At 42.3% G+C, this 27,285-nt stretch overlaps 1 protein-coding gene across 3 annotated transcripts in view; it reads left to right on the forward strand.

Moving 5' to 3' along the window:
- Positions 1-27,285, forward strand: part of ACSL1 (acyl-CoA synthetase long chain family member 1) — an 86,701-nt gene that overhangs the window by 21,997 nt on the left and 37,419 nt on the right. Inside the window, exon 2 of one of the 3 annotated variants that reach the window (XM_058023829.1) lies at positions 6,287-6,426. The gene's annotated coding sequence lies outside the window, so the exon portion shown is untranslated. Of the gene's footprint in view, positions 1-6,286; positions 6,427-26,137; positions 26,232-26,776; positions 26,868-27,285 lie in introns of those variants that run through there. The other 2 variants (XM_058023828.1, XM_058023831.1) reach the window with 2 other exon arrangements.

The following is a 27,285-nucleotide window of genomic DNA, read 5'->3' on the forward strand; positions in this document are numbered from 1 at the left end:
CTGAGGATGTTACATCATTGTGCCTAGGATGAGAGAGTTAATGTCTTTGCAAGTGGTCCATGGTTCATTTTATCTACCATTAGTTGATCCCTGCCATCCATTGACAAACCTGTGCCACTCTAATGCAGAGAGGATCAGGAGAGTCTGGCATCCCATGGCAGCTGAACTCTGCTAGACTACAGAGTCGTGTGGTCACCCCACCCATTTCACTCCTCACCTGGAGCTGAAGGCAGAAGAATTTGAAAAATCTGCACGATGGATTTCATGACCTGGATGGAGTATAGCACATCTATGCATAAGATCCATGGATTCTGGTGGTTCTGTAACAAGAGAAAGTGGCTTATAGATAAAATACACCAAATAAGAGATGTGCTGGAGAGGTTCCATCCAGAAGTCTCCTCAAAGGCTGTAAGATTGTTCTCTGAGATCAGGGCTAGCTGTAGGTAAGAGTATCCTGCCTGGGTAGCAGCAGAAGGATCACTGAGGGGCTTCAGGTCTTGGAGGCATAACTTTTTCTCATCCAGCTCTTTTAGAGCTGTCTTGTCCTTCCTGCAGACTCTTCTCTTCCTGATGGCTGAGGGGACAAGGTGAGATCCAAGAGCTGACAGCTGTAAAGAGCTTCTGAGAGCCAAGTTGTCAGACCTTGACTGCTGTGAAATAACTCCATTTGGGGTTGTAATGGACTCTCTTCAGTACTCAAAAGCCATGAGGGCCTGCATGATCACTTCAGTATTTCTGTAGTAGCTGCAAGTGATCCAAAAGACAGCTGGGTAAAACTGTAACTATGAAATTGCCCACGACTTGCTAAGTATGGACTGGCACAGACAAAAGGCTTCAACACAATGCATAAATATCTCTCAGTCATGTTTAAGCTTTGGTGAGTAAAACTGCCATGATCCCTACCAATTTTGAGAGCCTCCAAGCTTGGAACAAGAGAACCTAAAGGCAAATGGTCTTTCCATGTTAATTTGAAATTACTTGTGTTACATCTGGTCTAAAAGCTGTATTTTGGTCATTTAAGTTATACCAAGAAATCTTGCAATTAAGTACATTTTCTAGAACAAATAGGTATTAGAACACTTGTGAGGAGTTTAAGAAAGAGTGGCTTTCTTGAAATTCAGACTTAAGATTCAGTTCACATTGTTGGTGGTTCTGTGGGAGGGAGAAAGGGAAAGGGTGTGTGTGAGACAGGCTTGATCAGATTTGTATTCAAATCAGATAACAGCCCTGGTGGCAGTGCCCTGTGTCAGTGACCATGGCTTCCCACAGGCTGTGGGGAAGGCATGCACAGCAGTTCAGTGTGGCTCAGGCACAGGAACAGCAGCACACAGACCAGCTGAGGACAGGCAGCTGCATTTTCATCCAGTGCCCTGGAACAGCTGACATGGAGTCCATGACATCCATGCTCTGATGTCAGTGTGACAGAGGTGACCTGAGCTAGCCCAAGGCCTGCCAGGACAGTGTTAACTTCTCACAGTTTCTCAGAGAAATCTAAGTTAGCACACCTGAGGCTTCTGCCATCTGATAGGAGATCATTTTTAATTGAATAGCAGGAGTTGTGAAACTCAGTTTATTGTTGTGAAACCACTACCATGTCTATACAGTCATATCTAGGGTGGTGACAAGCTGCTCTTACGAAAAGCTTTTGAATACTCTGTATGGAAAAAAATATGGGATCAGTGCAGAGAAAGTGTTCTTGCAACTGCTGGGGCTGCTTCTCCAGTCTTGCTGGGCACAAAGGGCAGATGCTCAGATACATGCAGGCCTGGGTAGGAATGGAGGGGTCTCCTTGTGTGTCCCAGGAACCAAGATGGCTAAATATTTTTCAGGGAGTCTTTTACAGCTGTGCAGATTCTGCGTTTTAATTGCCTGTGATTTCCAGGGTTAGAACCTGGACTGTGTTCTTGCTGACTTCAGAGAGAGCATGACCACAATAATTCACCAAGAGCAGCAGCCCTGGAGAGCTCCCTGTGCTACAGCCACAAGAGTAGTAGAGGTCTACATGTCACCTGGATTTTAAATAAGGATCTGTTCTGCACTGACTGTGTAGAAACCTATGTGTCAGATAAGATTATGAGATGATTGAAAGGCTGCAGTGCAGGAAGGCAGAGGAAAAAGAAGGTTAGACCTGAACTTACTCTATCTTTAGGAGCCAGGAGGTTTAAATTGCATCTAATACTGGCAAATAATTTATTTTAAATGGCACTCTCTGTGACCTGTAGTATATGAAAGAAGCATAGCTCACTCAAATGGCAGAGTATAATTTTGAATTCAATATTGAGCAATTTTATCAAAAATAAAGTCCAAGGGCATGTAAGGGGTGTGGAGTGTATGTGGTGTGTGGAGTGCACTTGTATGCATGGACATTCCTGTGCTGGGAATGGAGAGGACAGCAAGGAGCAGGGAGGGGTAGGCTTGATTGGATGTGAATAATGGGCTTGATTTCCAGGCTTTTCATCATGAAGCCTCTTCCAGACTGAAAACTTTCCTGTTCTTCCTGTCTTAAAGCAGATTTCATGGCAAAACAATTCCAAGACTTTGGCGGTCGTCCAAACATACTTGGAGCTGTAGTATTTTAACTGATCAGCAGGCTCCTTTAATTTTTTCTGTCAGGCTGCCAAGATCTTGCTGTATAAAGATAATCCCCAGTTCAGCTTTACCATCTGAAAATACTTACTACTTAGGAAGCAGTGTTGTAGGAAAAGTAGTGTTTGGCCTTAGTGAATCTGGGACATTACAGACACACAATTCTGATTTTTTATATATTTCAGCTTATTTGTGTATGACTCTTAAAAGGAGTTTAACAAATTGATAGTAAGTTCTGCCTAAAAATAGTGGGTGACTGATATTTACATCAATTTCTGTAGCCAGTGGGTATGGAGACTCTTCCTTGTATTTTTAAAAAGTCTTATTTATTAAATCATAGATTATTATACACCTTCATCGTAGGCAATGCTAATGTGGATTTGTGGAAAGAAAAGTCATCTGATAACAAATTATGTGAAATGGAGTTGCAAATTGTACTGTCACCTAACTTTTTAATTCAGACTGCATGAGTCTTGAATTCTTTCTCCTTAAGGGCAAGATTCTGAAGTCTTTATTCATAAGAAGTAACCTGATTGCAGGCAACAGGATTGCTCCTCATAAGCTATATTACCTGCAAGGGCATGATTCACATATCCTGAAATTACAACAGATTAGTTGGATGATAATGTATAGGAGAGTAAATTTTGAGGTTATGCATGTCTTCTTAATTTGTTTTTGATCCATGAAGCTCAGTTCCCTTGTTCTCCATCATTAAAAGGCAGGGAGGAGACAGCATGATGAGTGAGCACAGCCTGGCAGGGCAGGGTGCTGGGGGCTGTGCCTATGGACTGTGCAAGCTTGGACCACCCTGACAGTGCTGGGCAAATGCTAGATGCTTGCAGAGAAAAGAGAAAATTTCCAATATTTTTATTTTCTTTTTTTTTTTTTTTTTGGATGGGTGATGGCAGGAGGGGAGCTCATGTCACTAAAACAAACAATAGTTTAAAAGGATTTGAAATCACTTGATGCATGCCTTATTCTGGGTGTGGATTTTTACCCCTACTCTAACCACACTGCTCAGAATCTCAGTGAGCTTTTGTGTCTGTTTTGGTTATTTTGCAAGGCCTTGGGCTTTAATGGTCAATGCATGTTGCAGAAAGCAGCAATAATTGAGCAGTTGTAGTGATCTTTATTACAGGCATCTACATTTTGACAGCTACTATATTATATAAGTCCCTACATGGTTTCTGTCCTTTTCAATGACTGGCTATGGGGAGACTACATTGCCTTCAATAGGGAGGCTACATTTTTTTGCATAGCAGTAAAATTGGATTATGTTCATGTCCAAAATTCCTTTGGGCTATCTTTTTTACAGTCCTAGGATAATTGTGTGCTTGCTCTAATGTTTCCTGATGGATTGTACCAACATGGCTTTATAAATGGCATTTGGACATTTGGAAGGTACTGGGTTTTTTTTCCTTTTTATTTTTTTCCTCATCTGGCCATAACTGTGTCACATTCAAAAGAGGGCTTTCCAAGAAGAGCAAGGTTCCCACTGTGCACACTTAACAGGGTGACATTTTAGTGCTTACTTTTTAGCAGTGTTGTTACTTTGCAGGTTTTGTAAACAGTGAATATCAAGTATGTGAGGAAATGCTGACAGTGGCATTGTAGTAACTTGGAGGAATTTTTACCACCTCTGAAGAATATAAACTTTTCATTCATGATCTTTTCATTCATTAGAAAGTTTCTATGTTTTTAGAAAAATAATACTTCTGTTTAAAGTGAACATGACTCCTATTCTTCTAGTGAGAAAACTGGCTCAGGAATCCTCACTGCATGTATAAACTAAGTTTACTTTTACTTTTACTTCACATCCTATGGGCTGTGTTTGGCTTTCTTCCCATTTTCTTGCTCATCCTCCCCCTGTGTTTTTCAGGTAGATCTCAAATCTGACACGTTTTTCCCAGAATCTTGTTCTACTGATCATCTCTGCTGTTCTTATAGTGTGCAGCCCAGTAAAGTCTCAGGTCTGTTCCTGCTGTTAAGGAATCCTCAACAAAGTAGTTGAACAAATGTTCAGGGAATGCCATGTAAGATGTGGAGAACATCTTATCATTCCAGTGATACCTGAGTTTTTATCCAGATCTTGCATCTGTGGGTCCTTTTACTACTGTTTTCATCTTGGCTTTATGTGGTATTCACTACATCTTCTTGCAGGACTCTGTTGCCATTAGTGGATCACTAAAGAAAAATCATGCTCTTATTTATCCTTCTATAATTTACTCTCCCTCAAACTGCAGAAAGGAGTTTGTCCATAGTGGATCAATGTAGGATGGAGGCTTTACCCTGAAAAGCCACTAATTTGAACAAGTTTCCAATATATCTCAAGGTATTCAAATGACCTTAAATTCCTTTAAAAAAATCAGCACAAGTGACATCCCTGCATTTACCATAAAAGTAGTTTATGGAAAGACAAATGTACACAAAAGTACATGCCAATGCTGAACGTCCAGATTTCTGTTCAGCAGTTTGAAGAAAGAGTATTTCTTGGAGTTTACTGCTATTACACAGGAGGTTTATAGTCTCAAGGGGTAATCTGAGAATGAACTTCAAAATGTGCTTCTTATCACTCAATTTTCACTACTTCTGGAGAATTTTTCTGTATTTATGCCACTGCATCTGACAGATCCTAACACTAGCTCTTATTGTTACCCCTTCCCCAGCAGTGTGCATTCAGACAGCAGAAAAGAGAGTTTCCCCCTCCTCAGATAAACTCTGACCCAATTTGGGCTAATCTTGGGAAGGGCAAGTGCTGCCAAAAGCTGCTGGAGAGCTTCAAGAGGAAGAGGACACAGAAGAACTTTCCATGACATTTCAATATAAGTCAAAGCTTAGTCACTTATTAGCTCAGCATTGATGACATTAGCCACTCTACATTCAACCTCAGCCTCATTTCTTCAGAGGTTTTATTGTTATGGAAGGTTTTTTAATGGAGAAAGATATGATAAAACATCAGCTTCAGCACATAATTATCCTTAAAGTAATGAAAAATACCCAGAGTATAAATTTCTGTCCTACCATAGCTTTTGTCTGAGCAGGAATATTGTAGAACTTTTTCTTGAAAGTTCAGAGAATGAATTTCTATTTGTTTCCATTTGTTATGATCATCATATAGAGCTGAATGAACATGATCCTTTTCTGACTCAAGATATCCTGTGGGAATCCTGGGAGGTTGTAGAGGGCACAAAGCACCAAAAATAATTTTAGAAACAAGAGGGAAATGATTTGGTCTCAATGCTGATTTCTTTCCCTACTTACTAAAGCAGGGAAAACCCAAGGGTTAAGTTTATGACGTTGCTGTGCACTTGAATGTGAGATATGCTAGCTTTGATGCTGTCAACAGTGTGATTCAAGATGTGGTGTTCCTGCATAATTTTTGAGGATATCTGCAAGAGGAGAAATTCAGGAATTTGCCAAGCTGTGAGCAAGAAGAGCCTAAAAAAAGTGAGTGCTATGGTTGGAACAGGAAGAACTAGTTTTTATTGACTCCTGTTGCAATCATCTTAGATACTGAATACCTTCTATACCATTTAAAAACTCAAAACTGGCAATTACAAAGTAAACTAGAATACTGACATTCTGCTTTGAAAAATGTTTTATCACTTCTTATGTTCTTTAAGAAAAGTACTTGATATTGAGAAATGTGTAAAAGAGAACATACATAGAATGGGTGGGGTTTTCTCTGGTTTTTTTTCAGCTACCACTCAAGAAGTGACTTTAGCACTAAAGGGAGTTGTGGAAACTTCAGCTGCAGCAGTTCCATCCTGAGTGGAGCAGCACAGCCAAAGCTGGTGAAGGAGTGTGTTGTCGGGGCCCTTAATAACCAGAGCAGACATGGTAAGACTCCCTATTTTTCTGGATGAAATAAACCATGCCAGTTCTTTCGAGTCATTGTGTTGTCACCAGGGGCCCTTACCAAACTGTTGATAAGGGATTTTATCTTTTGCCACCTTTCCCTGAATTACATCTGAGAAGTTTTGCAACTTATATCTGATCTGTTTAATGCAAAATAAAAGTAAAGATCTTCTTTTTTTTTTCCCAGGTTTATTCTCTAATGAGCACACAACAGAGTAACAGTGAACAAACACATACTTTTATCTTGCCACTTTTCATTGAAGTCTTAGTAGTAGGTGTAGAGGGAGAAACATTTGGAGGTTAAGAATATCTTATTCTTGATATTCATTTTGCTGTGTTGGCAAATCAGTGCATTTCTCTTTGCCCTTCTTTCTCAATCTGTGAAACAGAGATACTTCTGCTCTGAGAGTTGAGATGGCTGGGCAGTGCCATTGTGGTCTAAATCCCAAAGCAGTTTCAGAAACCTGAAGGAATCAGCATCACTGTGACTTAGTTGGGAACAATCCTGGTTTGGTCTAGGTATGTGTCAGCAGAAAAATTGACCTCAGGAGGGTAAGACTGAAACTGTGACTTTTCTACTAGTGATGATAATGCTGTGAAATGCAAGGAAAGATCCACACTGTTGAAGGAGACGTGCTGTTGGTACATTCAAAGATGTAAGTGTCTTGTGGTTACTTCTGTGGTAGCTGTAGGCCTGGAAGGAAATTAGGAAATGTGATTGTGAAAGAAAAAAATATGTTGACTGGAGCACTAGGAGAGAATTACCCTCTCTGCTATAGGATAACAGGAATTGACTACTTTCTTTTATGATTGGATAAAAGAGATATTCTGTTCCAAAGAGACTTCTTGAAAGGCTGGCTCTGTTAGTTATAGCAACCTCCCTTCAGTCACACTCCAGCCTGCCCTCTGGGCAGCCCTGTAATGTGTCCATGGTTTGTTTATAGTCTCACTGCCCCTTATTTAAGGCTTGGAGGATATGCTCAGAGGAAAAATGTCAGGCTGTACCTGTGCTGTGGGAAATTGTCTTTCTGCCACACTAGAGGCTCTTAAACCCTTGTACTATTGCTCTTGTTCCTTTCTGCTTTGAAGAGAACAAAATGACACCACTTCAGGTTGTAATGCCGATTGTATTTTGTTGTTTGGTCGATTTTTTTTTCAAAATTGCCCTAGCAGCAAAAAGAGATCACCCAAAATCTCTGCAGAGGAGGTTTAATGTACTGTAGGGCTCTTGCCTAATTTGACATGTTACCTGAAAAGTAAAATCCCAGAGAACACTGATTGGAATGACAGGAGACTGGTGTCTTCACAAGCCCTTGTTTCTGGCTCTCCATTCCCCATGCAGGCCCTGCAATGACTCCATGCCAGAGCTTTTGCTGCATTGCTGCTAGCTGATGTAGCTGGTACATTCTTATTTCTCTCTGGGAGGTGTTTGGGGTAGGTAGGAGTCATCAGAGAACTGATGCATACAAAGAGTGAAATCACAGTTGAATATGGTCACCTCCCAATTTCACACCGTTAGGATTTGCAGGACCCCATTAATCACAGTTGTCTGGCTGCTCAGCCTCCAGGAAGTTTCTTAACACACCAGAAACTTGTGCTGACACAAAACGGGCCAGGACTTCCTCTTCTCTCTGACTGCATCACATGCATAGGAGCCTGATGATGCCTTGCAGCATGCAGTGGAAGCAGGTGGCTTTCCTGGAAGGGGCTGTTGCAGATGTGTGTCTGGAAGTTAGTCCCAGAGATACTCCTGTGGCATGCCCTCTGTGCTAATCTGGAGTGGGAAGGGAACTGGGGGTCTTTTTTAAGGGTGTTACTACTCCCCTCTCTATGTTTGGACTTCTGCTTAGAGCAGCAGAAAAATTGTGTTGCCAAGTTTGTGGGTTGTCTTTTTGAAACTGGGGAGTGTTGACCATGCTGATGCTGTGCCTGTAAGAAGAGTTGGGTGTGGGAAGGAAGGCTGGGGTATGTGCTGGTGTGAGCTGACTGCCATTTCTGAGGGAGAGCAAGCAAAAAAACTACTGCCAGGAGAGAGGAAGTGTGTGCCTTGGGAGAAATGGCAAGGAGGAGGGACCACTTACCAAGAGAGGAGACTATAGCAGGGAGCACTTGGTGTAGAAACAGTATTTGTGATCACTGATCAGTCATAGCACCTTGGAGTAAGAGATTAAAAAGCTCTCTGCTGACAAAGAGCCGGATTGGAAAAATGAGTGCAGGCTCCACAGTCAGGCGGTTTGTGCTCACAGGCATGGTGGGGCTCAGGGGAAAGCCAGACTATTTCTCTTCTGCTCTCTGACCATTGGCCAAACTACATATTTGGAACAAATAATATTTAAGTGAGCACCAAGTTTTACAGCCTAGATTTATGCAAGGGTCAAATACTACCCTATCTCCCAGATTCCTGATTTCTGCATCAGGTGTTATTTCTGTTCCTGTTTCAAAACTATGACCAATACTTTAAGAAAGAGACTCTCTGTAATTGTTCTTCAGACGTGTCTGAACGTTTCTGACCTTACTGTAGCACATAGGTGCCTTTTGCTTCTTACTCTGTTTGTCCTTCTCTGATGATATTGGAAACTTTCTCCCTTCCTCCCCCACTCATGTAAATTAGCTGTGCTTATCAGAGTGCTTGAAGCATAGGCAGGGTGGTTTGAGCTCAGGATTGCAGCAGCACTGCTTAATCAGGTCAGACCTCTGATTCTCCCCACCTTGCACCACACGAGCTCTCTGAAGCAGAAGGGGTTCCTCCTCAAAGGCAGCTGCAGTATTAGGATACCTTCATGTCACAGAGGACAGCTCAGGAGCTCTTGTTTCTTTAACACATCCTTAAACAAATATGCCAGTGCATGTATAAACCTGAGTAAATACTATTTTTCTTGGACTTTCATAGGGAGCATGGAGGAATGTGTGGCTCAAGCACTCACTATATCAGACTGTTCTGGCATAAAGTGCTTCATAGCAGCATGGCCATAAAGCAGCAAAGCTATAAAACATCACTGCAGAGAGAGGTGGTGAGTTCATAACTCAGCTGCTCCATCCTGTCTGAAGAGGTGTCTGCTCTATAAGTGAACCTTTCAGTGCTAAATTCCTCTCTCCAGACAGGAGAAGCAGGGAATAGCCCAGCTGGAAACAAACTAACCCTAACAACATTTCCCTTCCCAACTTATTAACATATAAAATCCTTGAACTGACCCTAGGGTAGATTTTAACCCAGAAGTGAGGGCAGGTGCCAAGGGATTAGTGGACTTTTACCACTATTGTTGGATTAATGTGGGAAATGATCTGGTGTAGATGGCAGTGATCTGTGGTGCAGAAATAGGAAGAGGGCTGCTTTTGCAGATAGTGGCGTGGAGTTGTGGGCTGGTGGAGTTCCACCCACCACGTGCACCTGTGTTAGGGAGAAAGGAAGCAAGAAGTATGTACTTATGAGAGGGTCTGCAGTTAGAAAATAATTTCCTGCCCATCCATCATCTTTAAATTACTTTGTAAGCTTTGCAAGTTCCCAACTCTGCTGTCTGTAGACACCACACCTGTACAGTGTGGATGTGAGTGGGTAACCCCACTAATGTAGAATTAGCAATCCGCATTGAATAAAAGGATGAAGTTAATCCAAGGGAGCAGCAGCTATTTGAATACCTTCTTTCAAGATATTACTGTAGCCAACCTTTTCTTTGGGTAGTCAGGGAGTTTTTGCTCCTAGCTGAGCTAGTCAGAAGGAAAGAGACAGACGACTGTGTGCTATGTGAGAAGGTAAGTCAGAGTTGTGCTTACTGCCTATGGAGACCAATGGCTTGTTTAGAGATGTAGTTATGACTGTTTTCACTGTTGTGCTCCTCTCCTGTTGTGGCCTGACTAATTGTGTGTAGTGGGCTATGTCACAGATCTTAAAACAGTTCTTTCCATCTCTTTGTGGGTATTCTCTCTGGTTTTATGTGTTTGCAGTGCTGTGTGCCTCAAGGGGTAAATGATCGAGCACTCTGCTACTGTTGTGCCACAACTAGCTGAAAAATCAGTCTTGCTTTTAATTTTATCCATCTCAGCCAAGCCTCCAGTGCCCTTCTTCCTGTGCACTGGAGATTTTTAACTTGTTTTATTTAAAGTGATAAAGCCTTCATAACAAAATCCAGGCTTGCGTTTTTACCTGCCATAGAAACGAAACCTAAATAACTGTTAAGATTGTTAATGGTTTGCTTAAATGTAACACTTCCAGATGAGCCCTTCTTATCAGTCAGAAGTTTCTGGGACCTTCTGTGTTCAGTTCCAGCCTAGCACTCCTGTCTCATTGAGGGCTTATTATTAATGCTTGTAAATAGCTCTGATGGTAACAGACTGCAGATGTTTGAGATATGGATATCAATATTGTACTCAGAATTTATCAATCAACCTATCTGTAGATGCTTTGTACTATTTATCTCCTAATGAAAATGGAAGTGCAACTCCTGGAAAATGGTAGGGGACTTGAAATAAGGAAGCTTGCCAGCAATCCTTGTGAGCCCAGGGTTGTTGAGCCTTACACTGTGTAATAGAAATTGATGCTGGTTTTAGATGTGAAAGTGAACATGATGTTTCACTGGAGATATGAGGAACACAAGGTAGCAAAATAAAAAGATTCAGGTAAGGTGTTATTACAACACTTCCACCAAAAAAACACTCAGATGCTTGGTCTTTCAACAGGGGATGTCTGCAAGCAGCACAGTGCACTTGTGCATGTCTGAGGTTTCAAAGTTTAGTTGCTGGGTAAGTGAAGTTGGGTAGGGGGCTGGAGAAGAGTAGCTGGTTACAGCAAAGTGTGATTTCATATGTCTTTGGAAGCCTGGAGGTGATTAAGTTTTGCTTTGGGCTCAGCTCATTACACAGAAGAGAAGATTGCTAGAAAGAACAATTATTGATCTTAATTTCTTCTAGAACTTAAAGGTTAAAGGAGAAGTTTAGTCTGTCTTCACATAAATGAAGATTGCAAGCTTTTTAAGGAGAAAATGGTGTGCATTCTTGAAGGAATTGTAGAGGAGTCAAATGCAGTGACACACAGTATTTGGCACTTGACTACTCCTGAAGTCACTGCAAGGTGTGGGATGCTGCACAGGGCAGACAGAGTTGGAAGAATTCCCTGGAATTAGAAACACTTCTGCTTTTCCCTTCCTGCAGGACATAGGGTAACCTACTTCTCATCTTCTAATGACCACAAAAGATAACGAACAGCCCTCTATGGCTGTGCAGTGGCACTGGCTTGGAACTCAAAGTGTTCCTTTTATTGCTGCTGTTGTTGCCTTGAAAATGATCCACACTGAGTTTTGTGAAGCCTGCTGTGAGGACTCTTGGATCCTCTGTAATGGAGGGGAATAAAGCTAAAGCACAGACTGGGGCACAGTATGAAGAGCTGCACTGTGCTGTTTTCTGCTGTAACAATGAGATGAATGTCCACTGATGGCTGGGCCTCTCTAACTCCCAGTGACTGCAGAGAGGGAGCTGCATTTGTTGCACTTCTCAGGTTCTGCTTGCTCTATGCAACCATGATGGATAATGAGCTGTTCAAAGCCATTTGGACTCATTTGTCTAAGTAGAGTGTCAGCTCCAGGCTAATCCTGTGAATTATTTAATAATCTTCTACCCTGAGAGCACAAGTGCGGAGATATCTCTGGAGCACTTAATCATTTGCATGGTGTTTACTCAGTTTATACCTATGCTTCCATTTTTTTGCTGTACTGTGTGAAGATGCATATGAGCTGCCTGCAGGGCCTGGGTGAACTGAAGGGAAAGGTCCTGCAAGCCTTCCCTTCCCTGGGGTTTTGCACCCAAGGTGTGGGGGGGAGGCTTCATCCATGAGAATGATGATTTTCCCCTAGTTTGAGAAAAGCTTCTTGGTTTTCTTTCTTTGTAACCATGCTTAACCCATCAGCTGCTTGTGAATGTTTTAATTCCTGATTTATCTGTATCACAGTCATGCTCTTGATTGGAGCTGATTCCCAACCTAGATGTGATGGTAGCTTTCTGCAGAGAGAGAAGCAGAGCATAGAGATGCTTCTAAGTAACCCAGTGATGCTGGTTTCAGAACTCCTTGCTGGTTTGCTCTGTTTATGCAGCCTGGGATTTGGATTACCTAACAGTGTATGTGTCAGCTCAACCCTGTGACTGGTTACACACCAGGGTCCCCGACAGGAACCCCAGACAAATGTTGTTTTAAACACTGCATCTTTCAACTTGGTCCACAATCTGCCAGTGTTATACATCGCCTGTGTAAAACTGTTCATTTCTAATCCTTTAAAATAATTTTTGATGCCTAGAGTGACCTGTTGTCCTGGTGTGGGACTTGTGGAATAACTGTGTGGGGTAGCAGTGTAGTGGAGGAAAGGAAAAATGAGATCATGGTGTGACAACAGCATGCAGACTGTCAATCCAGAGATTCACAACTGAACAAAAATTTTGGAAGTAATGATTAAGGTATGAAAACAAATTTTCATCAAGTAAAATTGCTTACCTTGATGATTTCTTCTTCCTAACCACGATCCAAAGATTTTGCTGTTGCTGTTGATTTTATCTGGAGAGCACTGTCAGTATTATCATGACAATTAGCCTGCTGAAATTTATGATGGATATACCATTCTGTGCCTGGTGCTTTAGTTAGTGAATACTTACTACATCCTGTGCTTATTTGCAAGCCCATTCACTCAAGGCAAGATGCCAGTTGCATGCTTCTTCATTGGGTAGAGATCTTTTGATTAGTTATGTCTCATAATCTTTTTGAATTTCACTTGTACGAGGTATTTTCAGATGCTGTGCATATAAATGAGAATATTTTCCACTTTGTTGGTCCCTTGACAAATGTAGATATTGGCTGAACAATTCTTTTGCTTTCCACTTAACCCAGGTATTCTTGTGAAATTTGTAGCAAGTCTTATATCACTGTACACATGTAATTTTTGAAGTCTATTTCAACTGTATGCACACAAAATGTGTATGAACAAAACAGATAAGGAAGTTGAAATTCTCAAGATCACATCATGTTGAAAATGAATGTTTCATAACCATTCTGAAACAAAGTGTATGAGTTCTGGACATTGCAAACAGGAAAGAGAAGAACTTATCCTGACTAATGTCTCCAGGCAAGTGATTTTCTATGACCTGAAGGACTGAAATTTTTTTTTTTTTTTTTTTTTTTTTTTTTGCTTGCCTTGGAAAAGAATCCATTTTTCTGCATTGAAGGAAGCAGGACAGAAATGTGGCTCCTGAGGAAGAAAGGGGAATTTATCAGCGGTGAAATCCCTTTGGTTCTTCCCACTGATCACATATTCTCACTCTTGATCCTCTTCCTGCTTAAAAGCCCCAGGTCCTAATAGAAGTTTTTTAAAAGAACCCTCACACTTTCCCTAACTGAGAAGCTGAAAAGCTGAAACACTTTTATGCTAGAAGGTTACTGAATAAGCAAGTGTACACTGAGCTGAGCAAGAATGACTGAGGAAGAACAAACTCTTTTAAAGTTTCTTTTATTAGGGATTTAGGTCTGAATTTAGAGTTGCTGATTTAAAAAGGAAATATTAGGTAAGTTGGTGATGACCTTCTTTTTACCAGATCATATCATGTGGAAAGCCAGGGGAATCTTATCCTAGATTTCAGTGGAAGTAGGGCTGAGAGTCCCTCAGCATCAATGATAACTTGTTTCTGTTGGACTGGGAGTTATTCACAAGAATTTTGATGCAGAAAAATAATCACATAAATCTTTAATCTGGAGTATTATCTGAAAGACATTAGTAGCTTCTTATTAATGAAAATAGTATTTTTGACCTTCCACTTTGAATTTGTTTCATGTTTTTATTTCTAAAGGGTAATGAACAAATTACTTTCACAGTTGTTTCAAAAGACTTAAAAGGTGTTGCTTCCGAAAAAAAGATACCTTGAGTATACCTGCTTCTGCAAATTCAGACTGCTCTTTTTCAAACCAGGATCTGTGGTTGCGCATCTCCACAACTGCATTTTGGTGAGGAGGCCCATCCATACTTTCCTCTCCTGCAGAAAAGACCCTTCTTAGTGGGAGGGTGCTGCTGCTCTGTCAACATGCCACATGCACTATCAGTGGAAAAGCTCAGTAAAGGTTCTTTCTTCAGAGATACATTTGATACCATGAAGAGTTTAGATACTTAAAGTTTTAAAATTTTCAGAGACACTTTGGTCAAAGCCATTTGCATTGGGACTGTAATACTCTTTGGGAATCATTTGTGGGTGATTAAGTGAATTTTTTACTTGCTGGAGAACTTGCACTTTAAGATATGCAAATTCTGTAAATTGTATGTGCATTTAAAATCTGAGTGTACCAAGGGTAAATAAAACTGTGAAAAGCCAGTGCCATTTTACTATAGATAAAAACTCACTAGGCAGCAATAGATCTTCTAGGCAGTACTCAGTGTATAATTAATAGCCTAATCTAGATTCTGCTGAAGCTAGGGGAAAGATTTTCACCAACTCCAGAAGAAGTTAAATAAGGTTATTAGCTGACCACAGTGTTCATGTGTCCATGTAATCATGCTAAAAGACTTAAAAAAATTCAGTGCTGCCTTATTAGTTACTATAGTGATAAGGACGAGACCATTACTGAACATTGGCCTATTTGGACTAGTTGAAAAATGGTTGAAGATGATTTCTGCATTCCTTCTGCTCCCTTTGTATTTCTATTTCAAAATTCTTATTGAATTAATGTCACAAATGTCCCTGTGGTTCACCACCCTATGCTGCATAAGGTGATAACATATGTCAGGATCCATCTGTTGATGTGCTTCAGTTGGGTGCTTTTCCTGAAGTTTAGATTTATGCAGCTTTCACTCTGCATTCTCAAGGATTGTCAGCACCCAGCTGGACACCAACACACCATCATGGCATTCCAGGCAAGCTCAAACCCCTTCTCATGGGAGGGATAACTCCTTCTGCATGGGGCAAAGCCATGCCCTCCACTGCTTTCTGGGAAGATGATGAAGGTCCTTTCATCCCTGTGGAAGGAAGATCTCGGATAACTCAGCATAGTTTGGGACTGTGGCTGCTCAGCGTTTATAGTGTGAGCTTTGAAAGTTCTTTTTCTCTGCTCGGTGGGGTAGACAACAGTTGAGTGGAAGTTGCATTCAACAAGTGTTTGAAGGTAAAAAGAAAATATTGAATGTATTGAAGGAAACGGAATGAACCTGTATTTTTAAAAAGCTAAAAGCTTTCAGCTTCATCACTTACCATCAACAATCCAAGATTAGTGTGTCCTTACTAAGAAGGACATGCTACTAGACACACCTGGTGTTGTTTTCTTTGCTTTCTTTCTGAAGGGGGTACAGCATATGGGGATCATGCACCCTGCAGCCTTGTCCAAGGAGGCCACAGGCCAGCTGCAGGCAGAGCAGTGCCATTATGGACAATAAGGCACTTGCCATGGAGGTGAAAATATTATCCCACTTTCTGGAAAGGTTATTAGCCTTTGGAAATATTTTTGTTTTGTTTTTGTTAATTTTAATTTGAAATTTCTAATTTCTCTAATTTGTTACCAGCTAATCTCTAAATTGTTATTGAAAAGTTACCTCTGCTTCATGTTGCCAGTTCAGGTGTGTTAGCCAAAGAGAGAAGAGGGAAGTTTGGATTTGTCCTCTTGGAATGGGAAAGAGCCTATGTAAGCTGCACATTTGCAATCCATTTAATGTCAAAACCTGAAGGGGAATAATGGGGTAAGGAATTCTGGAGTTTGTGGTTTCACTCTAGGACACCCTGGGCTGTATTTAACCTTGTAGGCATCCAGTTAACAACTTAAGAACAAATACAAGAAGCAAAGGCTTCCTTCTATGGGCTTATGAAATAATTTTCAGCTTGTTGTTAACTCTGTCAAGCCAAACAGATATCTGTTAGTCTTCAATAATTTGTGCCAAATCATATGTTTCAACCCATAGTAATTTCATCTAGGAGTGTGTTTCAATCTTACTTTGGGTTTTGTTGTTGGCTTTTTTTTTTCTTTAATGTACTCAGTGCTCAAAGCTCATATCCCTGGGTCATCATTCTCCATAGTCACATCAGGAAATTAAAATTTGAAAAAAAAAAAGAACTGCCCTAAATGTGTGGGTTTTTTAAAGTTCTGTCAGTAAACGCTTATGTAATGGAAACTTCATGTGTAACTACAGCAGTACCTGCTGCCATGCAGGTGAACTGGGAACATGAAGTCAGTTTTCCTTCCTGGGCAGCTGGAAGGCACGGGCTTCTCCATGACCTTGGGGTGAGCCTTGCCACCTGTTGCCCTTTTTATACCAAAGCAGCCTGTGCCAGCCAGCAAGGGCAAGCACTGACCTCGCTGGGAGAAGCAAGAAGAGCTCAGGAGGGCAGTGCAGCAGCTTGGCAGAACAGTCTGGTTTGGAGCACGTGAAACGCTTGTGAGTGGGACGAGAGCCCCAGGCCTCGCGTGCTGCCAGCTCTGCTCCTGCCCGCTGGCCCTGCCAGCACCTGCACCTGGCACTGCCACTACCATGGCCACATACAGCAGGCACTGCTGGCTGCTGCTGCAGGGAGCCCGGCTTAAAATTACTCTTTCAAAATGATTGAGCGTATCATCTCTCTCCAGGCATCTTTGTAATAGTAATAATTTCAAAAAACAATTAAGGGAGGATCAGATAGGAAAAGAAGCCATAAAATGTTTATATAACTTCACATAAAATAATTGCCTTTAGTTTGGCTAATCTAAAGTTTGGCTAGATCAGCTTAAATAATTTTTATTTAAAATTAAGCTTGAAGTCTGAACTTAAAATCTTTGCTCTCTTCATCCATCATATTCACCTATCAATTTCTTAGCTTCTAACTGTTTACAGCTCTCCTGCATATCTATATGCTGCCTTTGCCTTGTGGAGAAAAAGAGTCATTATCTAAATAGTGACCCAGCTACTGGGTTTTCTGCTTATATATCAGCATTCAGGCTGGTAGTGATTCAAGGCTCAAAATGCATGTGAGATGTGGTCGGATAAAATTTGCATTATCACACAGAGGTTAAACAACCTTGTAGTAGGATCTGTCACTACTACATAGAAAAAAATATAAGAAAGAAACTTGATGTATTAATTTTTGGGACAGATAAAGTTGGGGGATTTTCTGTCTGGTAAATTTTTGTTTCTGCTAGATACTTCTAGACAGAGATTTTGAAAAATCAGTTTTCTAAAATACCAATATGTAGGTGTCCATGAATGTTATGTAAAAATAAAGCAAAGCATTTCAAATAATAATTTTTAGTACCATTAGGTGGTTTGTTACAAGAAGCAGCAGTCAAATATTCCTACAGGCCCATCTCTATATAAAGAAATGGGAATTTCATTACCAGGATGCATAATAAAAGATATATTTCCAAAAATAAATAAATGCGTTCTCATCACTCTAGGAGTTCTGCATCTGAAAATATAAGAAAATAAAACAGAGAACGAACTCTGCTCCAGCTGGGCTGTGGTGTTGCATGGGGCAATGGAGGGTTGGATGGATGGCAGGCCATGGCTGGAACAAGGAAAGATCAGGCTTATGATAAAGTGAGATCTCTCCAATAGGTAATTGGAGTGGTAGGTGTTGTAAGTGGGATGTGCTGGGGAAGCAGAAGTGATGGCCTGAACAGTTCATGCTGTTCAGGAATAGGATAGGGAAGCATCATTTCCAAGAACTACTTGGTGTCCCAACTCTAAAAGTTTCTTGGGTCCATGCATGGTGGCAGAGTTCATGCTAGCCAGCACTCACCTGCAGGGAAACAGTGCCAATACCTGGTACCTGTTTTGTGTAGACAACTGGATACATGTGCTACAGATAACTTGATTTATGGTGGTTCCTTATACCACAAACATGGCCAAAAAATGCTTATTTTCCTCTTATAACCAATGTTTAACTAAGGAGAGGCATATTTAGTCTGTTTTTCATGTGTATTTCCCATAAACACAAGTTTGGGTAGGCAAGTTTGCTATTCACAAGCCAGACCTACTTTTTTTCCTTGCAGCAACTCTGTGAATCACCCCATTGCAGTGGAGGCAGGAGGGTGGAATTGTTTCCACACATTTTCAGAGACAATGCAGGTGATTGATGATGAAGGGCATTGACAGGTTGTTCACTTAATCCCTGGATTGGCTTTTATCCCAAATGAAGATGTAGTTTACTGACATACCTTGCTGTGGAATACTTTCATGAGCTGTATGATGATCTTATCCATATCCCTCAAGCCTTTTATTGAAAGTATTCCCAGGACTTTTCTTCACCACAACATTGACTCGTGAGCTGGCTCTATCTCTCTCCATGTCTAAACACTGCTTTGCACTGAAGCGGGAAGGAGTGTGCAGCCTCAGCTTTGTAGGTGTGAAGGAGCATGAACCAATACCTGAGCTACTCCAGCTGCCAGCCTGAGCTCCCTGCACTTAGTCCCCTGTTCCCACAGAAGCTCAGCACTGGAATGGGGCTTGCCACACATGGGAACTGTAAGTTTTTTCCAGAAGCCTGTGCTTTGGCACCTGTTTGTGCTTACAGGGGTGGCTCCTGTGCATCCTCTCCATCCATTTAAGGCAGGCAGCTGATAACTTCCAATGCCTGCTTGTCCATTGTTTTGGTCTGGCATCTGCAGGCTTGATTTGTTTGGCATTTGATGGCCTGGGGCAGATGAGATGTGGGGTCAACCTTTCAAAAATAGAGTTCTGTTTATGCACGATTTAAGTATTGTGACATAAGTGTTACATGAAAATGCAAGTGACAGGATTAATGTACATGTTCCAGTCTGCAGATGAGTTTTGTAAGAAATAAGAGGCTTTTTGGAATGCTAGGCACTAATTTAAAATCAGAGCCTCAAAATCACTATGTACAAGCTCTTTGGCTTTGGGAGAAAGATTGGGGCTCATGAATTCATTCTCTTTTCCCTTTCTGTCTCCTGTAGGCACTAGCATTGAGTTGGAGGAGTCCAAATGAATCCTTGCAAAGGTGGAGCATGCTTTTTAGCTGACAGCTTTGGGGAGGTGAGCAGACTCAGGTTGAGACATGCTGTAAAGGAGATGTTCCTTACCATGACATCTGGCCTGCTCCTGGGGCTGAACTTGGCTTGTGCATCAATTCTCATTAGAGATAGTTGCAAGGAGGTGTGGGTATGTGAAGAATGTGAGAACATGTTGTGCATTTAGAGGTCATTGCTGGTGAGGGATATTCAATATACTGTAGTCTGGCACAATCTGGGGTTCTCCTGTTTGGTTTTGTGTCAAACATGGGTAAATTCTACTGAATAGAACAACTTACTCCTTTTGTCAGCCAGAAAAGACTGTGATCAGGATATGTTTCAGCAGAATAGATGGTATTTTATTTTTCATACACTTTGCTTCTTAGTTGGAGTCTAAACATAATAAATATTTAACTTCTGAGCTTTCTTGCTCTGATTATTTCTGTGTAATATTTTACTTGATATTCAGTTAAGCAGATGAAACATTATTGTTGGTTCATCTGTTTTAGCAATATAGCTTTATACATTTCAATATCTGTTCTCAAGTAGTTATTAGAAGTAAAGACCATATACTTTATCTCTTTTGTGTGATGCCTTTAACCCTCAAAAAGATTGATACAGAGAGGAATAGTGATTGGGGAAAATTTTTGCAACAGAAAAAGTGAACAAGTCAGATCGTTCATATTGCATTGTCATAAACAACCAGCAGAACATTCTTGTTATATTTGTCGTTTCAGTTAACTAACTTTCAAATTTGAAAAGCTTTCTGTTGTTCATTTTGATGAGGTAAGTAGTAAACTTGCTAGTAAACTTGCACCTGTGTACAGCTTAGAGGAGGAAAGAGGTGTTCTTTCTCTGAACTGTGAACCAAAGTTCAGAGAAAGAAGAAGCACTGGCAGTAAATGAACTGGCACAATTTAGTCTGTTGCTGTTTAGGCTGACTTTTCCAGTCCTGTGTCATTACATAGGCACCTTGTCATTTGAGGAAATAACATTTTTGTTAGCCTGACATAAGCAAGCTGAATCAGTTATGACCAGATTGTCCTGTTTTTACTGGACAGAATACTGTTTCCATGGAACTCCTCTGTCTCCTTCATATCTTCTGGGATTCAAACTGACACCTTAATGCTGTGCAAAGGGCACTTCCTGTGTGCTGAGTGTGAGCTAAACAGAGACCTTTTCCAGTGGAATTCAGAAGTTCCTCAGATCCCAAACCATAAGATACACATTTCTATTATAGAGGGTAGGGAGCAAGAGATGGAGAAATATTTGATAAACAGAAGCAGCAATAGAAAGTGGAAAGAGTAGTAAACATAGATGAAAAATCCTTCCTGTATTCAAAAAAAAAAAACCTGCAAAGTCTTCAAAACCCAACAAAGTCATTACATGCTTAAAAACATGGAATTGCTATTTAAATTTGCTTTGTAATTTCTTTCCTTTTTTTTTTTTTTTTCTGAAAAACTCTCTAGATATCTTTTTGTATGTATGTATCTGTGTGTATATATATATCGGGTCTCCTTTCTGGTGTGCCATAGAAATGTCACAATTTTTTTATCTGTGCCTTTATACAGAGGATTTTTAAACATTTTATTATTCTGGTTAGGTATCTCATTGTTCAGAAGACTTAATACTCAACACACTCATGACTTCCTTACTTCTGTCTTTCTAAGCTGAAGAACTATTTAAGGCAACATACTGAGGATGAGTGAAGCAAGCTTTAGGCTGGCACTGCACAGACCTTTATCTAGGGCCCTGCCAGTACAGCTCATTCATTAACTCAGTTTGTCTGAGTTTGTTTTCATCCATTTGAAAGGAAGGCAGGTGACTGTAGTCTGTGGGAATCCCTTAACATATATTTTTCATCTCTGACCTAGGACAGAGTTTCTTACTTCTGGGTCTCTCTTACCTTTGGGACGTTTGGTGCAGTGCCCAATATGATATGTTGTTTCTTAGATGAAACTGCATTTGTATGATGATGACATAGATCAGGAGAAAAAAAGGGTGTAGAGATAACCAAATTCAGTTGTCCTCAACAAACCAGTTCATCTGTTGCAAGCCTACAGTATCTTATTCCAGTATCTTCTTCACAGACTACCTTTTTATCCCAGCTCTAGTTGTCATAGAATCGTGGAGTCATTTAGTTTGGAAAAGAGCTCTGAGGTGAAATCCAACCATTATGTAACTGTCATATAACCTCAAACTTAGGTCCCCATGTCACCATTGTCTTTCGATATGTGGCAGGAATATTATGTGCACTTGCAGCCCAGAAAGCTGACCACACCCTGGGCTGCATCAAAAGAAGAGTGGCCAGCAGGTCAAGGGAGGTGACATATGTCCTAGTCTTGTCCTTAGTCCTAGTGTTGGTTCCTGCTGTTCCCCACTGCGCCTCCACATAGACCCCAGACATGACTTGTCACCTGAAATTGCCCAAGGCTGTTGGTTAAACTGCTTGGTATCACCTGTCGGGGTGCCCTGGGGGACAGCAGAGCTCCTGGGGAAAAGCATCTCTTCTGCTGGAGTTGTCCTCAGGTCCTGCTGGTTCCTGACTCTGGAGGGACTTTCCTGCTCCCTGGCGTTTCCTGTCAGTACTGGGATTCCATTTCTCAGGTGTATGAAATTTACACATGCAAAACAAGCATTATTCCATTTCTCACTAGGAAGAGGGTTGTCAAGATAGAAGCAACTATTCCTGCTCCATAGACCCAGTAGCTCATGTGTTTTAGTTGCTATATGTGTTAGACATTTTGAAGTGCTTATTTATATAACATTTCTTTGGTTTTCTTCTCTTGAGATTGCACCCAAGTGTTAGCAGATGCAGATACAGTATGGTAGAAGGCTAAACAGTCTGTTTTGTGTAAAACTGATACACTTGGGATGGGTCTGAGATTATACACTTAGGATTACCCAATTCAGTAGAGTGATCTGCATACCCTGTAGAGAAAAATAAAAAGACTACAATTAAATAAAAAGAAAAGAGTAATGACAAACAGTACATATATATAAGAACAGTACTCTGATATCAATATTACAGGGAAAAATTACCAAGCTGAAAATTCTATAATGTTCATATGCTGAAATGGAAATCCTTTGTTTTGGGTAATCTCTTTATGGGATAATTATTAACAGCTGTTAACATTGTGTTACTATTATGGTCCTGGAGAAAGAAGAGATCCAAGAAAATGGATTGATTTTTCTAAGGATCACCTTCTCCAAGCTCAAGAGTAGTCCATCCTCACATGCAGTGAAGCAGAGATGATCATCCCCCTCTACTCAGCACTGGGGAGGCCACAGCTGGAGCACTGCCCACTCTGGTCTCCTCCATACAAAAGAAACATGGAATACTGGAAAGAGTCAAGTGAAGGGCCATGACTATGGTAAAGGGACTGGAGTTTTTGTTATATGAGGTGAGGTTAAACTTCAAGAAGGAAAAACCTGGGCCTAGGGGAGGATCTTGCTGGTGTGTAAATATCTATTTTACAGGGAAAGATGGAGGCAGACCCTTCTTGATGAAAGGACAAGAGGCTGTGGACACAGACTGGAATACAGGGAACTTCCTTTAAACAAGAAAGCCAGAATCTCCTTTTGGATGTCTTTATTTACTTATTTGGTGTATCTGATGTACTTAAAGAGCTGATTTCCATAATGAAATAGGTTCAGAGCCTGTATGCCCTGTACACCAATAAAAAGAGTCGGTGAAACCTCAAATATAGTTAAAATGTGTATGTAATTGCTAAAGGGTCCTAGACCTTCCTGATCCAGAGGAACACCAGGTTCCTTTGTTCCCCTGTGTAAGACAGTCCAATATTTTCATTGTAGATTTTATGCTCCTACTTCTGTGTTACCTGTGTTTTTCCTACACAGTTTGGTTGACACTGGGTTCCTGTCTTTTCTGATCAGCTGGCAAAAAGCTGATTTCAGAGAATAGTCCCTGGATGTATAATGTGGTGAGCATCAAGGGGCATCAGAGGAATGATACCTGGCACTACTGAGGTACCTATTTAAATATTGTGTTGCTGAGACTTTTGCAATTTCATGTTGCTGACAGAATTCATTAAAAGGTACAAGACATAGAAAGAGAGAGAGATTTTTTTAGAAACTCTCTTTCCAGTGAAATACAAGACAAAACCAGTTCACTAAAGTTTCTTGGAAGAAGCACTAAAATGTGGTTTATGGCCTTTAGAAACTCAGATATGGAGAAACATGCTAATAAAGGATTAACTAGCATAGTAGATAAAATAACAGTAAGCTTTGGTGTTTGGCAGATGGAACATAAACACATTCAGGACAAAGCATGAAATCACCTGTGCCTGAGATATGTATGCAACTCTATCTCACTTGTTTCTTTCATCCAAAATTGTGGACAAAATGCAAAAATCATATGGCAGAGTCTGGCTGTGTCTACATGAGCACAAAGTATGGTGCAATGTTGCAGAAAGAGCCATTTGTCGGGGATGAGCCATTTGTCAGGTGCAGGGAAAACTCGGACACTCAATATGAGTGTTCAGCAAGTTCTGTTTATTGAAGAGAGCATCAGACACTTATACAGCAGGTAATAAGCTCATGAATATTCTGTAATTTACACTGTCTATTGGCCCCACCACAACATCAGCTCTTCCCCATTCCTTAGGGGTTACATCTCTCTTTTCTCATGTCTCTTTCACTATTTGTTATTATATTCTAGCTAGGCCCAAGGACACGCCATCTTGCAGGTGCAGGACTTGGAATTAGCCACAGCCTTGTGCTTTTCTAATCTCTAGTCAGCTAAATTCCCAACAGTGCAATAGGAGGGAAGCAGGACAGCCTACCCATGGCGGAGCAGCTGGTGTCCATGCTGCTTGTGCTCTGGGGCTTTCCTCAAGGAGCTTTCGTGTGGTACTAGAGACTCTGTGCCCATTAGCAACAGCAGTCAGTGAGTTGCACTCTTGGATTAAATGCTTTCACTTCCTTTCCTGGGAAAGCAATTTATTTTGAATTTCTGAGTCACTCCATAGCGTGAACCAAGTGCAGTTACGTGGGGACTATCAGCAGCTTCACAATTGCCCTCCTCCTTTGTGCTAAAGAGTGAATATAGGCTCCTTCCTTTCTTAAAATGCTGTTCTGTGGGAAGTCCTTTGCCTGGTTTATACTCCAGTATAAACTGAAGCATTAGGAGACTCTAGTTGCCTTTATGTAAAACAAAAGTACCTCCAGTAATTTATAGAATACTATATATATTTGTGTGTGTGTGTGTATGTGTGTGTATCTCTGTATGAAAGTGTACAGCCTTAACACCCATACGCACACTTAAAATAAAGAATAACCAGGAAACATAGGGAAATTATGGCAATGAAGAATGTGCATCATAGTGGGACTTTGACATGTGAGATGATGATTTACATGTCTAATGGACCAATGCAGCACACAGCCAAACCGAAAACAGTTGAGGTAACTTAACTGCCATCCAGAGGGGCCTGGACAGACCTGAGGTGGAGCCATGACCCTCAGAGAGCTCAACAAGGCCAAGTGCAAGGTCCTACATCTGGGTTGGGGCGATGCCAAGCATGAATACAGGCTGGGCAGAGAACAGATTGAGGTGTAGCCCTGGGCAGAAAGACTTGGGGGTGTTGGTGAATGAGAGGCTGGACGTGAGCCAGCAAATGTGCACTTGCAGCCTAGAAAGCCAAATGTGTCCTGGGCTGCATCAAAAGGAGTGTAGCCAGCAGGGTGTGGGACAGGATTCTGCTCCTGCACTGCTCTCATGAGACGCCATCTGAATACTACATCCAGCTCTGGGGTCCCAAGCACACGATGGACATGGACACCCTCAAGCAGGCCCAGAAAAGGGCCATGAAGATGATCAGGAGCACCTCTCCTGTGAAGACAGGCAGAAGGAGCTGGGGTTGTTTAGCCTACAGAAAGCTCTGGAGAAAAAGTACAGCAGCCTTCTAGTATCCGAAGGGAGGATGTGGGGTCTGCAGGACAGCTGGAGAGGGTCTTTTTCACGGGCATTTAGTGATAGGAAAATAGGTTATGGATTATAAAATGAAAGCGGGTGGGTTTAGATTAGATCTGAACAAAAAATTCTTCGCTACGAGAGTTCAAAGACACCAGAACAGGTTGCCTGGCGAAGCTGCGGATTCTATATCCCTGGAAATGTTCAAGGCCAGGTTGGATGAGGCTTTGAGCAGCCTGGTGTATGCAGGCAGAAGTTCCAGTGGCAGAAGTTCCAGTGGCAGAAGCATTGGAACTAGCCGATTGTTAAGGTTCCTTCCAACGCAAAACATTCTGTGATTCTATGATAACTACCAGGGTCCTGATCAAGCCCCAGCCACCTCAACATGCCCCTCAAATTCACAGCACCTCACAAAAAAAGTTTGGCAGAGGTAAGCAACAAATTGCAACAAGGTCGTTGTCCTCTTCCAACACCTTCATACTTCAAGTTATGTCCGTTTAGCATATTCATACTGGATGAAGATGTCCTTTCGGGAGCCGTAAGAAAGCCCTTGCTTTGCAAGCTGTCACATCAGACCTGAAAGGTGTTAAGTGGCAGTAGTGCCAGTGCTCCCCTCAGCTCCCTGGCCATCTCTGTCATTTGTGCCCGCCCAGTACAACATTTCCACCGCCCTCCCGGCGGGTTTGTGCGAGTTACTGTGGGCAGGGGCAAGGGGAGGGGCAGGGCCGCGAGACAGACACGGGCAAGGCCGAGTGGCAGCCCCCGCCGGGCGGCGCGGACGGGAGGAGGCGGAGGAGGCGGCGGCGGAGGCGGGCCCGGCACACGCACACGCCGATCCCGCCGTGCAAGGCTTAAAAAGGGCGGCGCCGAGGCCGCGCGTACAGCCGTGGTCGCAGCTGCTGCCGGGAGGTGAGCGGGACTCGGGGGCTCTGCTGCCGTCGGGGCCGGGGGCCGTCAGGGACGCGCCGCTGAGGGAGGCGGCCGGGCCTGCCGGAGCGGCCGCCGCGGGGCCGGGGTGGTCTGCGCGGCTGCTGTCACCGCGGGGCCCGGCGGTCCCTGTAGGCTGTCTTTGCGGGGCCGCGGGGCTTTCCTCCCGGCCCTCAGTGGGATCAGCGTCCCCCGGAGCCGGCTGGGCTTCCCCTCGCACAAAAGCCTTCAGGAAAGCGTAGCTGTCTGTCTCCGGCCTCCCCCCGGCGCTGCGGCAGCTCGGGCTGGCCGGGCATTGTTCGGCGCCGGCGTTGCCCCCCGGCCGGGCTCGGCTCGACCTGGCACGGGGTGAGCGGCTCGGCCGGGCCGAGCCGCAGGTAGCGGGCAGGGCAGCGCGGTGCTGCCCGCTGGCCCCGCGGCTTCGCGTTCCTTTAGCTGCCGGACTTTGCCTTCGAGTACGGTGTCTTTCGGGCGTGAATGCAGCGTGTACTTGATACAGCTTTTTTTTCTTCTTCCTTTAAAGCAGTTTAGAGTACGTGTGGAAATGCAGCGTGAGGCAAACTGGCCTAAAATGGAAGGTTGAGTGGCTTTGACTTTGCAGGCCTCCTCTGCTGCTAGGTAGGACTTGCAGTGCTACAGCACAGAGATTTAGCCTGGTTTCCCGACGCTTTTGTTCTAGGATGCATACGTTTCTTGTTCCTGTTGAACAGGAATTGCAACACTTGAAGCCTTCTAAATTTCTAAACGGCATGTCTGTGAGCTGTCTGGAGTATTACGGACACCCTCCTGGACTATGTAATCTAAACATATGCCTCACTTGGGTTAGCGTCCAAGGTATGATTGTCAGGTTCTTGATAGGAAAGAACAGACCTCATCCATGTGGTGTTAATAGATTTCCTTTTTCATCTGCATTGCTTTACAGGGAATCATGCACTCTCCTGAGCCTGGTCAGGAAAGTTTATTATTGCCTCTTTGCTTTGGAACGTGCTCTCAAACTCACAAGCTGAGATTTCTCAGCACCAGGATTTGGATCAGA

This window comes from Melospiza georgiana, chromosome 5, assembly GCF_028018845.1.
Source record: "Melospiza georgiana isolate bMelGeo1 chromosome 5, bMelGeo1.pri, whole genome shotgun sequence".
In the NCBI taxonomy this organism is placed as follows: domain Eukaryota; kingdom Metazoa; phylum Chordata; class Aves; order Passeriformes; family Passerellidae; genus Melospiza; species Melospiza georgiana.